This window comes from Octopus sinensis, linkage group LG2 (genome assembly GCF_006345805.1).
Source record: "Octopus sinensis linkage group LG2, ASM634580v1, whole genome shotgun sequence".
In the NCBI taxonomy this organism is placed as follows: Eukaryota; Metazoa; Mollusca; class Cephalopoda; order Octopoda; family Octopodidae; genus Octopus; species Octopus sinensis.
In genome coordinates, this window is record NC_042998.1 from 152,625,576 (window position 1) to 152,631,855 (window position 6,280).

Sequence of the window (6,280 nt, forward strand, 5' to 3'; positions counted from 1 at the left end):
ACATTATCAGTAATGTACTCAGTGGATTTGATTTGTGCCCATTCCATACCTCCAAATTTTTCTTTATGTACTAACATAACAAATCATAAACCCTAAGTTAATCAGAGAGCCTGGTTGAATTTTACTTCCCATTTGTTGAGAGTCCCTAAAACAAGTTGTCAGTGAATGGTTTACCTCAAACTCCTATTTTCAGGTTTGATACCACAATATGGCACTTTAAACAAGTGTCTTCTAACAAAAAAGCCTTAGTTTCACCAAAAACTCATCAGTATGATTTGATGTTCTTGTTTTTGGCTGTTAATTGTAATCCATTATCTGGTTTGATAGTACCTCTACCCATAGGTGTTGTTAGTGTTGCAAGCTGTTGGGTAACATCTCCAATCAAGTGACCTCTGTAAAGAGTCAATGCAGTTGCCCTTCCACCTCTCAACTCCAACCACTAACATCTATGACTAACCTTCGCTTGCCTTGTTTCAGCCTTTATGCCTATGTTAAAAACCATTATTGCAGTTGTCTCCATGTTGATGTTCCTTTGGGTTATCTAGGTCATGGCTCATCTCCTTTGCACAACTTAGAGATACAGTAAGCTAACTGGTAATAAAATAATATAATACCACAATATTTAATGCCTTATGATATTATATTCTGTAATGAAGCCTTAGATTGTCTACTTTTTATTCATCTTTTCAGGAGTTGATTAGAACTGAGACTATTTTAATCCTTTCTATCTTGTCCCTGAACATGTGTGGCCCTGGGCCCATGTAAATCATTATTTCTGAAAAGTAGTACCTTGTATTCACTTAAATTCTGACCTGAAATTCTACTAACAACAACTTTGCCTTTTAATCCTTGATAAAGCAAGTACTACAATTGGTCCCCATCTTTTCAAGAATTTGTGTTAGGAAACAAATCAGTGATTATTATCATTATTAAGGTGGTGAGCTGCCAGAATTGTTAGTGCATCAGAATAAATGCTTTGCAATATTTCTTTCAATTACTTATATTCTGTGTTCAAATACTACCAAGGTCAACTTTGCTTTTCGTTTTTGCAAGGTTGATGAAATAAAATACCAGTCAAGTAGTTGAGTTGATTAGCATTAACTTTCCCTCTCTTGTGGCCTTGTGCCAAAATTAGAATTATTATCATTATTGTTTCTTTATTCACAATGACTTCTAGTACTGTGTCATCATCCACAGTATTAATTAGACCCTAATTAAGCTGGAGTGTGTACAGCTTAATTTAAACAGAAATCATTTTAATGTCCAATTTTTTTTATTCACATGGGTCACACAGATTTTCTATGGTCAGATGTTCTTCCTGTCACCAGCCCAACCTGTTTCCAAGTAAGGTAATAGTTATTTTTGACTGGACTAGTTTTCCATGAAAGACTGGAAACAAAAGACACCACCTGCATGGTAGTAACAGTGACAAAGACACATACACCCCTATCTACCAGCTCTACTCACAAGGCTTTGGTTGACCTAGGGCTATAATAGAAGACACTTGCCTAAGATGCTATGCAATGGGACTGAACCTGAAACTACATAGCTGGAAAACTAATTTCTTAACTACACAGCCTTGCCTGCACCTCTCTTTCAACAAAACTAATTACAATAAACACACAATTTTTTGGAATGATATAATTCTTTATTTCTCTTTTTATTTTTTGTGGGAAAGAGTAGGGGATCTAATCTTACCTTCTGTAGAAATTTGCTTTCTTTACAGAGAAAACATGAGTTTGTCATCTGCTATCATTGTGTGTGTGCATGTGTAATTTATACATGCATACACACAAGTTTGTATGTATATTACACCTATTTATATTTATGTATGTGTATGTATATAATACATAGTTGCTGTGTAACTACTCACGCATCTGTATGAAATCATACATACACAGACATACATTAAAAGTTTTATTTGCAATTGGATTTTCTTTTGTAATATTTCCAAGCAAAAATTGTATTTTTTAAGAAATATAATTGTGAAATTAAATTATATTATTGTATTGAACCAACACTGTCTCTGTGTTTTATATGTGCCATACTTGTATTCTGCCTTTTATTCTCTAACTCATATCTCGCTCTTCTATTCACGATCTCAGTCATATTTGTTACCAATAAATGGAGAAAGTAGTAGGACTATTTCGTATGCAACCCTTCTAGTACTGATGCAATGATAAAATGCTCCCAGTAGACTGTAAAGTTGTTGGCATCCAGCCATAGAAACCCTGCCAAAATGTAGTGTACAAGTAAGATGTGGCTTCCCTGAGTCAGCTAGGAGATTAGTAACTCCAAATAAAAACTAGTTCAGTCAATGACATCTCAGGTCAACTGATTTCTATTCTGGAACACTAAGCTCCTTTGCATTTTGTCATAAAAGAATTTTCCAAATAAGACTGCTGACATTTTACTGAAAACTGCCAGAGAAAACTGACTCTAAAAATCAGTTTTGAGATTTCATTAAAACTGCTTACACTTGAAATTACATTACTGTATCTTGTGAGAAATTAATCTAAAAAAAAAAGAAAAGACCACCTTTATGGAGAGAAAAAAACAGTCAGTAAAACTACGTTTCATTTTTCAAGAAGGAATAACATTTTTGTTTTATTGAAGAATTTAATGTCTTTATTTAGTTACTGACACATCAGCATCATTGTGATTTTATGTATGTCTTCCATGCTGGCATGGGCTGGATAAGTCATCACGGTCTGAGTCATCTCCAATTGAGAGCTATGGTTCTCAAAAACTAGGAGCTCGTACATGTCATTTAGCATGATCTCCATGGCTGGATACCCTTCCTAATACCAACCACTTTACAATGATGTGCACTGGCTGCTTTTTTCATGTCACTGGCACAAGTGAGCTTACTATGCAACTTGCAAGACTATGAAATGTAGGAGGCTTCTGATGGGGTTATCGAGAGTGGCAGAGCACATTCTTGTAGAGGAGCTGCAAAGTGAGAAATATAACTAGTGGTAACGAGGTGTCCAGGTGACCTCTCAAGGTACGATATGAATAGGAGTGGGGACAGAGGAGGAAGGGTCAAGTGAGTATGGGGGAATGAGAGGGGAGGGGAAGTAGGCAACAACTGTAAAGATTGTGTAAGGTTGAAAGATGTAAGAAGTGATGAATAAAGATGGGTTGGGGGACTAATGATGCATGAGTTGAGCAAGGTAGAGGGATTTAGAAGAGAGCAACAGGATAGTAATGAAGGTATAGCTGACAAGAGAGAGAGAGATAGTGTGAGGCTGGGTTGGCTGCAGGATTGAGGGAAGCAGACATAGTGCATGGGGAGAAATAATTAGGTGGTCCAATGGGGTGGGGGATGATCAGTGTAACTAGTTGGAGTGAACAATATTATTGGATGAATGACGACCAAGAAATGAAATGATTCCAGGTAAAAAGAAGTGATATCTAGGGAGGGAGATGATGAGGTGGGTGAAAGGAGGAAGAAGCAACTATAATATTGCAAGAGTAGCAACTGCACAGTAGAAAGATGTGATGCATAAGTATTGTGCTGCTGTATGTGGTCATGTGATGCATTTGACAGTTAATAAAGAAGTGCCAAACAATCCAGGTGGAAGGAACTTGTAGAAGAGAAAGCCAGTGGGCAGTTGATCTCAGAATGGAGATGGCACAAGGTCGCAAGAAATGGTAAGGCACTTTGGAGGAGGAGAGCCATCCAGCTGATGTAGGAATCGAAAAACGGATGTAAACTGATGATGATGATATTATGGCCTATACATTATATCCATTTATATATCCACATGTATATATGGATTTATAAACCATAGGAAAATGTATTGAAAAGGGAATGTAATTATTTATTATAATAAATTATTTATTTGAGTCAATTATTTACTATAGTAAACAGTCAGTGTAGATTTGAAGTTTGTGGTTCATAACAAAAACTTGCTGATAACTCTGAATTTGGAACAGGAATCAACCAAATTCATTCACTGGAAGTTGTTTAGAGAGATTTAGGGATTTATCTTACTTTTCCCTCAAAAATGAGTCCAGTTTCTTAAACAGTGAGTGTGCTGCTGACATTATGAACAAACTCATCCTATAAACAAAGATGCTATTTTATTCTAGTTCCAACCTTAACTTCTTTGTTTAGTAAAAAATGGAACTTACGATAACTAAAAAGAAAAGCTTGTGCATTGTACACTCTCTTGCAATCTGGAACACCTCATGCCTCTGATTTTCACATCACAGAACATTGGCAATCCTCTTCCTTTCTGCTTCACCCCTTGCTAAATAGACTTGTCTCCTAGCTTCTTTTCTGACCACCTCATATATTTCTCTACTATCCCCCATTCTCCCAATACTTCCAAGCTTCTTTCTGTCAACTTCTCTGTTCCATGTCATCCTAGTCTAGTCAAGACTTTGCACCAACCACAGATTTGGTCTGTAGCCCTCAGTCGGTTGTCCCATAAAAACTTTCAGTCATCCTCTATGTTCTATATCTCTTTGCTAAATGCTCCAATTAGAACATCTCTAAATTTCTGACTGTTTTAATGAATCTTTAAGCTTTCAATATCTTCCTTTTCTTGGCTGGTTTGCTTCTCAGAGTCCTAACCTTAAATCTGAAGTCACTAAGGACTGACCTATGTTAGGAAAACATTCTTCACCTGGGAGGTCTTTGCATTTATGAGCATCCATCTATCCTGCTTTCTGATTACATTGTAGTCAGTCCGGCTTGTGTGGCCACCAGATTGATAGGTGATTAGGTGACTGACTGGTTTCCTGAAGTTAGTGTTGCAGATCATTGAGATGTTTTGCACCAAAGAATGCCAAGAACCAGGCTCCCTGCTCATTTTAGGGACAAATCTGTAGTCTCCATGCACACCATAGTATTCCCCAGGATGCTGCCCAACATGTCCATTGACGTCACCAACCATAAAGAGGTAGTCTGCAAAAGGTCATTACAAATCCTTTTATTCATCCAGCAGTCTCAGTTGGGAAGCATAGGCAAAAATAATAGTCTCTATTGTATTTTCCAAGATTAGTCTAAGCATAGTATTCTATTGTTCACTATGATTTTATACCTATGTCCCTTACCTCTGAGGAATGTAGCTGAGGATCCCCTCCATGTTACCTCTACATCTATATGCCTCCATTGAAGCATTTCTACAACCTCACCATTGAATGTAGCTGCTTTAAGAATGTGGACAGAGTAGGAATGATTAGTAGGGAGCTAGGTGACAGCTTTCAGCATTTGAAAAGAAGGTTTGTGAGAACACTTGCCTAACAGGTCTTATCAGATCTTAAAGAAATAATGACATTACCATAACATAAATGTTTGGATTTTATATAGGTGTTTACATATGTCTATTTTCTCAGCATAATTCAAGTTATGTAGTTGTCAAGTGGTCCTGTTGCTATACTTAATAAAATATGGAGATAATTTTGTCTAAGAATCATTGAAGCTGTGAAAATGCATCTATGAGAGAGAGATGAAAATGTGCATGGAGACTACAGATTTGTCCCTAAAATGAGTAGGGAACCTGGTTCTTGGCATTCTTTGGTGCAAAACAACTCAATGATCTGCAACACTAACTTCAGGAAACCAGTCAGTCACCTAATCACCAATCAATCTGGTGGCCACACAAGCCGGACTGACTACAATGTAATCAGAAAGCAGGATAGATGGATGCTCATAAATGCAAAGACTTCCCAGGTGAAGAATGTTTTCCCATCAGTATGAACTAGCATAATTCAGTTTTAGGTTAGTAATAAAGAAAAGCACAGAATGGTGACAGTTCATATTACAGAATTGCATGGTTATAGCATGTAGCAAGCTGACAGTCATATAACCACCAATATGAACACTAAGCTGTATCTCTGCTTTCCTTCTCTGTACTGCCTTAATGAAGGTACTTATATTAAGTCTGAACGATGTACATTCAACAATCTTTAATGGTTAATTTATTACTGAAGTCATCAATCTGTTTGTTGTGCCCATTTTCCTTATTCAAAATAACCCTTGAAAATAGTCAGAAATTCACAAGATTTGCTATTTTCTTTAGAAGATATAAAAACAAATCATAGTCAATGCATCACTTATGCAAAATTGAAATCTTATGCAAAAATGTTACCAAGAAAACATTTAACTTTTATCACTACTTGTTTGCATCTGTAAATGAATTACTCTAAGTTTCTCTCTCTATGTTCAGGTATTGCAGCTCCAACTTCAATCTACTCAGATGTAAGATCCTAATTTATATTTCAAGATGTTTATATATTTTGAGCTAAAATTTTGTTCAAAGTAAAA